The sequence below is a fragment of the Phacochoerus africanus genome, chromosome 6, assembly GCF_016906955.1.
Source record: "Phacochoerus africanus isolate WHEZ1 chromosome 6, ROS_Pafr_v1, whole genome shotgun sequence".
Taxonomy (NCBI): domain Eukaryota; kingdom Metazoa; phylum Chordata; class Mammalia; order Artiodactyla; family Suidae; genus Phacochoerus; species Phacochoerus africanus.
In genome coordinates, this window is record NC_062549.1 from 111,246,702 (window position 1) to 111,256,445 (window position 9,744).

Genomic DNA, 9,744 nt, shown 5'->3' on the forward strand with positions numbered 1-9,744 from the left:
TCTCAGACCGAGTGTCCACCTCACACCTCTCAGAAAGGCTGGATGCTGCTAGCCGCTGAGAAGAGCCCTTGTGGCTGTCCCCTCCACAGCTCTCGGTCAGACTGAGCTAAAATGGCCCTGCTCAATAGTATAAAGCCTCCCCCATCGCCCAGAGAAACACTCCCTTTCCCTGGGAACACACAGCAAGGTCCTGAGCCCCTCCCCCCAACCTCCACCCCTACCCCGACCCACCCCTACCCCTACCCCTCGCCTTGGCAAGCTGTGATCTAATCAGGCTGCCCCCCTTGGGGTCCAGCTGCAGAATGCAGTGCAGAATGATGACCCCAGCCTCAATTCGGAGGCCACCTGGGCTTTTCTGGGGGAGGTAAGCCAGGAGTGTCAGAGCCAAAGCCAGCTGGTATAAACACACTTAGCTGCTTCTGAGGCCTAGAGAGGGTGAAACTTGTACAGGTCATGAGGCTGTGCTAGGGGTGGAGCCAAGTTTTAACACAGGTTCCCCAGTCCTAGACTGCTCCATCAGGGCCTCTTGTCTGAATAGATGCCCTCTTGCCGGCTCTGTCCTTCCCCGGATGGGGAACTGTGGGAGCCAACCGTTGGAGCAGCACAAGGCTGAGGCTGGTGGTGAGAGGGCTGGCCTAGGGAGGAGGCCAGGGCTTTTCTCCTCCAAGCCCACCACCCTCTAGCTTTGGGACACCTTGGTCAAATGCTTGTGCCTCAGTTTCTTTTAGTAAAATGAGGGGATTGAAAAGCTCCAGAATTTCTTTTCTTCTTTTTTCTTTTTTTTTTTGTCTTTTTGCCTTTTCTAGGGCCACTCCCGTGGCATATGGAGGTTCCCAGGGCTAGGGGTTGAATTGGAGCTGTTGCTGCTGGCCTACACCACAGCCACAGCAACGCCAGATCCAAGCCACATCTGTGACCTACACCACAGCTCACAGCAATGCTGGATCCTTAACCCACTGAGCAAGGCCAGGGATAGGACTCACAACCTCATGGTTCCTAGTAGGATTTGTTTCCACTGCGCTAAGATGGGAACTCCCAGAATTTCAAAAACAGATTTAGCAGTAGAATTCTTTATTTCAAATGAAATCTAAAAAGAAGCCCAAGAGTTCCTGTTGTGGCTCAGTGGTAATGAACCCGACTAGTACCTGTGAGGACGAGGTTTCAATCCCTGGCCCTGCTCAGTGGGTTAAGGATCCAAGATTGCCATGAGCTGTGGTGTGGGTCGCAGACGTGGCTCAGGTCCTGAGTGGCTGTGGCTGTGGTGTAGGCCGGGAGCTACAGCTCGGATTTGACCCCTAGGCCAGGAACTTCCATGTGCCAAGGGTGTGGCACTTTAAAAAAATAAAATAAAATATAGTAGAAGCCTGGAATAAAAACCAGATAAAAGTGGTGCTGGGAGAAGGCGGAGCCAGGGTCTTGCCCACCCCCACTGCTCCCCAGCCAGGAAGTCTCTGGGCCACCCTGTGAAGCTTGGGGATCTGGAGGAGCCCAGTTTGAAAAGCATTGAACCAGATGCCGCCTTCCTACATGGCACTCTGGTTGCAGCAGTGTCACTCTCAATGAGTCACAGGAGAGGGGCTGTGACTCCCCTCTCAGGGACCCCAGGCCTAAGGAGCTCCCCTATGACCCCGTGGTGGAGACATCATCTTTCTTCTTTCTTCCCAGGGAAAAGGAAAGGAGATGGGCTTTGGGGACAGCAAGAAGGATTCAGATTAGACTACACTCCTGGCAGTGGGAGGCAGAGAAGGAAGTGGGCAGAGGACCCATGGCTCAGGGAAGTGTCTTCTCCTCTGATGGAGGATGAACTTTCTTCGTCTGGCAAGGCCAAGGGCAGTTCCAGAGACAGAGGGATGGCTTAGGTGGCCTCTGAGGGGCTCTGCTTCTCTGAACTTTCTCTAATTCTCTGGTTTGAGAGGATCTAGGAGCTGCGTGGGCATTTTGCTCTCACGTAATAGCCATGTAGCTCAGAGAATGCTCAGAAATTATGCCATCTGTTAATTATCCTTTGAATTGGAGTTGGGTAATGAGACTCTCATTTCGAATGAAGGCCCAAGCCAACACATGGAGAAACTGCAGCCCTCCATTCATCTCGCTCCCTTTGTGCTAAAATACGCTTGCTGGGGAGTTCCCGGGTGGCTCAATGGGTTATGGATCTGGCATTGTCCCTGCTGTGGCTCTGGTTACAGCTGCAATGCAGGTTCGATCCCTGACCCAGGAACGACCACATGCCTTGGGTGCAACAAAATAAATAAATAAATAAATAAACAAGCAAACAAAAATAAAGTAAAATAAAATAAGCTTGTGGAGAGTGTAGCTTAGGAGAGCGCAGCAGCCTTGGCTCAGGAACTTGCCAAGATGGAGGCAGCACGGGTGCAGGAAGCTCCCTTCTAGCCACATGGCTTTTCTGCCCAGGGACAGGCCAGGATGGCAAGGAAAGCTTCCTTTCATCTCTAGGCAAATAGTCCTTAATCATTCCCAATCCTGCCCCCAGGGGTAGAAAACAGAGCTGCCTAGAACATTTTCGTCTCCTTGGCTGCTTCCCCCCCCCTCCCAGAGCAGTCTCAAACTAGAGCTTGTCTTGGTGGTATTCTCGTTGACCCTTAGGGGAAGGCCTGCCTATTTCATGGAACTTTCCAAATTAAGGCACATTTATTTATTTATTTTCCTTTCATTTTAGGGCTGCACCTGTGTCATATGGAAGTTTCCAGTCTAGGTGTCAAATCCGAGCTGTGGCTGTTGGCCTACACCACAGCCATAGCAACGTGTGGGATCCAAGTTACATCTGTGACCTATGCTGCAGCTTGCAGCAATGCTGGATCCTTAACCTGTTGATCAGGGCCAGGGATCCAACTCACATCCTCATGGATACCAATCAGCCACAACGGGAACTCCTCAAGGAAACTTTATTTGTTTATTTATTTATTTACTTATTTTGCTTTTTAGGGCTGCACCCAAGGCACATGGAGGTTCCCAGGCTAGGGGTCCCATTGGAGCTATAGCCACCAGCCCACACCACAACCACAGCAACGCCAGATCCGAGCCACTGAGCAAGGCCAGGGATTGAACCTACGTCCTCATGGATCCAAGTCAGATGCGTTAACTGCTGAGCCACGATGGCAAGGCCATAAGGACACTTTAGCTGGCCCTCCTCCATTGGAGAAAACTAAAGTGCAGCGAGATCCTGGAGTCTGTTCTAAGGGAACTTATTGCTCTTCTAGGACAAACCTCCTGGCCAGGGAGAGTAACCTGTGGGGGGACAGCCGGGCTGTCCTCCAGCTCCCTTGGGACTTCCTCACCACGCTGCTTCCTAAGGGTGCCCCAGGCCTATGGAGAGTACATACTTGCAGCAGACTGAGCCAGAGGAGTTCCCTGGTGATGCAGCAGGTTAAGGATCTGCGCTGTCACTGCAGAAGCTCGGGTCACTGCTGTGGTGTGGGTTCAATCCCTAGCCTGGGAATTTCTGCAGAGCCAAAAAAAAAGAGGCAGAAAAGGCTAAAGGAATTCAGAGGAGGGAGCAGTGAGGGTTGAGAAATCTCAGCCTCTTGAAGGAGGTAGGACTTGGGTCGCCTCTTGAGGAATCAGGAACTGTGCTCCTGGCCAGAGGAATTCACCAGCGAACTCTAACCCACAGGTTAAGGGTCTTCTCCAAGGTTACGCAGTTAGTACATGGCTGGGATCGAGCCCAGGCAGTCTGGCTCCAGGGTAAGCAGTATAAAGTATGAATGAATGAATGCAAGGTGAGTGTCACCTTGGCTGAAGCCAAGATGGGTGGGTGTGTTGTGGCCCAGCACCCTGGCGGGACAGACACGGCCAGATGGGGAAGAACCAGGTGACCTCTGTCGTGTCTTGTGGCCTGAAATTCTGCGACCAATGGCCTGCTTGGAAAGAGGGGAGTGGAGGGAGGCTATCAATAGCAAGGGTCAAAGTGACTTTTGGTGGGTGGGCAGGGCGGGCGCGTGAGGTGAGGAGAGGCCAGGACAGCTGAGCTGGATGTTGTTTCTGGGCTCGGTGTTGCTTAACAAAGAGCATGGACATGGGGAGGGGCGAGCCTGGCCCTGGGGAGCTCCCAGCAGGGCTGCTCCTGGACTGGGGGCGGGAGAATGGAAGGGATCACAGGCCAGCAGGCCTGGGTTGGGCGGGCCAGGACCTGCATGCTCTCCTGTCCACACTCAGGCTTCTTCACAGCCGGAGGGCGTGCACCTTCAGGGTGGGCGGTTTCTCAGACCCCAACGCCATGCCTGGCACAGAGGGGGCACTCAACCAGAGTTGTGCGGATTCTTCCTGGGGTTGTCTTCCCCGCCAACCAGTCACCACTCAGCACCCTACATAATCTTGAAACACTTTAAAATTAATAAACAGTTATTTATTTATTATTATTATTATTTTAGTGCCGCACCTGTGGCATATGGAAGTTCTTGGGCTAGGGGTCGAATTGGAGCTGCAGCTGCCAGCCTACATCACAGCCACTGCAATGCCGGATCCGAGCCACATGTATGTGCTGTGGCAAAGCCAGGTCATTAACCCACTGAGCGAGGCTAGGGATCGAACCTGCATCCTCTAGGACACCAGGTCAGTTTCTTAACCCAATGAGCCATAGCGAGGACTCAATAAACATTTTTTTAGATTTAAAAAATCTCCCCCAGTTGTTTATTTCGGAAAATGTCAAGTGTTCCGAAAAATTGCCCAAATGGTACAATGCACTCCCTGGATACTCTCCACTTAGATTCAGTAATTGCTGACACTCTGCTTTGGCTCAGTTTTTGGAGAACAAAGTGAAAATGAAGTGCAAGCATCCTGGCACCTCGTCCCCTGCCTCTCAGCATGCAGGTTCCCAGCCAGAACCCTGCAAGGCTACACCCAGCACCTGAGTGATGATTCCAGTGTCATCGAAGGTCCAGTTAAACTGCTCGCTGTCTCTCAAAGGTCTTTGATGGCTGTGCTTTCAAACTGGAAGTTTATGCATTACATTTGCTCATTCGATACATTCGTTCCCTCCCTCCCTCTCTGCCTTCCTTTCTTCCTTCCTTTTCTTCTTTCTTTTTTTGTGATAGTGACTGTTTGAAAAAGCCAGGCTAGTTTTCTTGTTGCATGTGTTACATTCTGGATTTTTCTGATTAATGGAAGACCCCCTCATGGTGTCCTTTGCAGAGTAACCTACTAAGTCAGGGTCTGAGCATGTTGCTCCCTCCCTAAAAACCTCACACTGGGCTTTTGGGTTTTGCCTTGAATAAAAGCCAACTTCCTCATGTGAGCCCACAAAGCCAGGGACGGAGGGGCCCAGCCTCCTCTCACTCCTCCCCCATCCTTCTGTTCTGGGAACCCTGGCTTCCTTCCAGCTGTTGAATATGGCAGTCCTAGACGGCCTCTCCTTGAAGACATGTATTGCCATTCAGAACTACATAAACCATTTGTTAACTTACTTGGTTAACGTCTATCTTACCCACCAGCCATAAGCTCCAGGAGCAGGGAGAACATATTTGCCTTAAATATCAAGTTAGTACCTAGTACAGCACCTGATTCATAGCAGTCACCCAGTAAAAACTGGTCAAATGAATGAATGAATGAGTGAATGGCATAGAGGGTAACCGGATGTCTCTCCATTCCTTAAGCCACCATCTAGGGGCCAGTGGGGTCTCTAGGCTTTTCTTTGGCAGCATGGATTTCATTCATGTTAATCACAAAACTGTATTCCCAATTCCAGCTGCAGCCAGCAGTTGTTAAGCCTGATGTCCTAGCCAAGTTAAATAGATTCTTGCTGGGACTCAAAAGATGGCATTGGATGCCTTAAACCAGGGTTGTTTCAGCCCACCGTGCCAGCACTGCTTACTGAGCGTGGCTCAATAGCCACAACACTGACCCACAGTCCACCTAAGATCCAGCTGAGATTCTTTTTGACCCCTGAGCACAGAGGGGAAGAGATGGGGCCTGGGGCTGAGCTGTGAGCAGCAAATCCCAAAGCAACATCTGCAATAACTTCATTCAATTTATCAGAGCAGGCTGAGGAGAGAGCCCTGGCTGGTCGTAGCCGTGCTCCAGGCACCGGGCTAGGCGTGAGAGGTACACAGATGAACAAGGAGCTCTGGCCTCAGGTGCAACCCATCCAGTGCAAATGCTGTTGCAGAAATTTTTTTTTTTGGTCTTTTTTTTTTTTGTCTTTTTAGGGCAGCACCCTGGGCATATGGAAGTTCCCAGGCTAGGGGTTGACTAAGAGCTGCAGCTGCCAGCCTACGCCACAGCCACAGCCACGCCAGATCCTTAACCCACTTAGTGAGATCAGGGATCAAACCCATGTCCTCATGGATACTAGTTGTGTTCGTTACTGCTAAGCCATGATAGGATCTCTGAAACGTAGTCATTAATATCTCTATATGAGGGTGGGGGAAGTTAGGGAAGGCTTTGTAAAGGAGGTGGCACTTAAACCACCTTGGGAGTTCCTGTTGTGGCTCAGTGGTTAACGAATCCAACTAGGAACCATGAGGTTGTGGATTCGATCCCTGGCCTCGCTCAGTGGGTTAAGGATCTGGCATTGCCGTGAGCTGTGGGGTAGGTCACAGATGTGGCATAGATCCCACGTTGCTGTGGCTCTGGTGTAGACCAGGGGCTACAGCTCTGATTAGACCCCTAGCCTGGGAACCTCCATATGCTGAAGGAGTGGCCCTAGAAAAGGCAAAAAGACAAAAAAAAACCCAAAAAACAAAAAACCCACCTTGAAGGGGAAGGAGGAATTCAGGGACAGGAAGGAGGAAAGGCATCTGGGCAGAGGGAACAGCATGAGCAGATAAGGAGGGTGCAAAGTGTGGTCAGTGCTGGGAGAGGTGAGTAGTCCCCTGGGGCTGGGGCAGGGCTCACAGTAAGGACGAGAGGAGCAGAAAGTCTGCTAATCTGAACTGTGGCCACAGTTTGATGAATCTGGATCTGGCCGAGAAGTCTGGACTTTGAGAAGTTGAGGGAACTCAACTGCCTGAAGTGTTTTGGCAGAGGGAGGGCATGCTATGGCTGTACCATCAGCTCTACCACTGGCCACAGTAGGGAGGCTATACCTGAAGGAGGCACTGGGGTTGGCAGACCAGCAGGAGGTGGCTGTAACCGTCCAGAAGGAGAGCCTGCGCTGTGGCCGAGGAATAGGCTGCCAAGGGGCAGATCTGAGTGATGAGCCTCAGCGGGAGTGTGGGAGGCCGGCTGCTGGGGAAGAGAAGGGGTGGGTTCAGGGTGACTCCCGGGTATTTGTTTTGGATGCCTGAATACCCAAAGGAGGGTGTTGGGAAAAGGATCAGATAGGGAGTTAGACTTCGGACTTAAAAGTTTGGATCCTTGTGGAGATGTTGTGTGTGTTGGGGGAAGGTGGCCCAGAGCCAGAGATGCACAATGAGAGATGGTGGGTTTGGGAGGCAGAGCAGAACTTTGAGGGATCCAGCACAGGGCCAAGCCCTGTCTCCTTATCCTGCCCACTTCTCTAGCCCCAACTCAACATCCCTCTCTCTTGGTGCTCCAGCTACTCGGGCCTTCTTCCTGCTCCGTCATGCTGTTCCCTCCGTCTGGAACATACAACCTTCCCTCTGAAGGGCGGGGACTAGGAGGGCCAGTAATGTTAAAGTAGCAGAAACTACAAGTGTCCATGTCTATTTTTCTTTGAGGGAGAGGAGCCAGATGGGATTATAACTTGACAGCAGAGGCTGGAAGGAAGGCTGTCGTATGATGGGGAAGTGTAAGCAGGTTGGCACTTGAGGGGGACGGGTGGGGAGAGGGGACACTGGAGAGGGAGGCTGAAGAGAGAGCTGCTGAAGAACAGGGTCTCAGGGCTTTGGAATGGCCGTGAGATTCAGGGCACAAGTGCACAAGGATTGGTTTTGCAGAAAGAGTAGAAACAAACAAACCAAAAAACCTAACACTTTTTTTTTCTCTGAGACAAGATGGAAGGAGGGGAGGATGAATGCTATTTTAAATGGGAGCTCAATTCTTCCCTTTCTTTAGGGTTTAAAAAAAAAAGAAAAAAGAAAAAGTCTCCCTGGAGGGTCACACCATCTTATTAGCAATTTACACCTCAGTGAAAATAATTGTCCAGACCGTTTCTGACAGCAGGTTTGCGTAGGGGGAGGAAAGCCCTGGTCCTGAGGAAGGACCCTACTGCTCTCCAAAACGCAGGGCGCTCCAGCCAACCGATGAGGACAGCGAACAAGAGCAACTTCCCCTCTAGAAAGAAAGGGTTTTCTCAGAATCAGAGGTCGCTGGGACCCTCCACTTCTGCCCGCAGCTCCGGGGACTTAGAGGCTGAGAATTGGCAAGGTTGGCGTCCAGTCTCCTGCTTTCCGCAGACCAGGAGCCACACTTGCTGGGGTTCTGCAACAGGAACCTGCCCGCTGCACCCCCGCCTCGGAGTGGTGTTGGTGGGGGGGCTCTTAAAAGGGCGATGTCAGAGGTTGCTGTGTCTACAGCATCAGGTCCTCCCCAGTTGGAGATGCAGGGTAGCGCCCCCTTTCGAGTGTATCTGGGAGGAGCTTTTGGGGAACCCCTTGCTGGGAGGTGACTGGGGGAGTGGAACAGGCCCCTCGTCCTGGCACAGGCTCTGACTTGCAGTACATTTCTCTGGGGCCCTTCCTGCTCTGCCTGTCAGACTCATCCTGGGAGTGCAGCCAGGGCCGCCCCAGTGGGAGGTATGGGGGAGAAGAAGCACTCCCAGGACCCTGGGTAAACCGGAACCCCTTCAGGGAAGGAAAAGCATGATGGGTCACCAGTAAAGTGTCAGTTCCCAGGAGCCAGTTCACCATTGGAGGTGCTTGGCTGATAAACTGAACTTCCCAGGAGACTGAGCTCACACAGGCCCCTTGGTCTCACATTGGGTCCCCACAGTGGCCTGGATGTCTGGAAACCTCTCTCTGGAAATCTGGCTTCCAGTTCTCTCTCTTGCTGTAGAGACAAAGTGGCTTCTTTCCCTTAACTGAAGCACCCAGACCTGCATTTCGGTCCCTAAATTCCCTGGGTGTGGGAACCCAGGGCTCTGACTCACTCCCCTGCGCCTGTGGGGTTGTTTGCTGAGGTAACCTGGGTAGCTGAGGTTGGAGATGGGGCAGGTCAAGGTGCCAGGGATGAGGGCATCAGCCGTGGGTTGCAGAGGCAACTGCCGGGGTGGAGTCAAGGTTAGCTGGCCCCATTCCCAGTGCTCAGCTTCCAGGCTGGCTGGCCTACCCTAAACAAGGCTTACATCAGCCCCATCCCACTGCTCCAGGGAGGGAAGGAGCCTAGTTTTCAGCTCACTCTGGAGGAAGGCAAGCCACACCTTTCCCAGTGACTGGGAGTTCTCAGACAGCTGGGACTGTGTCCCATCCTTTCTGCAACCCCTGCTCCTAAGTGTACTTTGCACAGGGCATGCACTTGGTAGACGAGGGTGTGTGCCTGTGTGCCTCCTGCTTGTGTGTTCTCCTGTATGACCTGCCCTTTCCTTTGCAGTTACAATTTCTCCCTCCTGTGGCTTCAGAAAGAAGTGGGTATAGCCTTTCAGCTAACAGACTGGCTGATCCACAGAGCAGCTTTTTCCAGGCCTCCACTCACTCCTTTTCACTAGGCAGGCTCCTAGCCGCAGGGCAGGTAGGGGAGGCTGGTCTGGGGAGCTGGGCTGCCAGCAGCACAAGGTAAGAGGCCCTCTGTAAAAATGTCGCAGTGTCCAGGTCCCAGGTGCAAACAGGTCCGGAAACTAGTCAGGTGAGAAGTAGGTAGGTCAGTGAGGAGGGGGTGGGAGGAGGGGGGCAG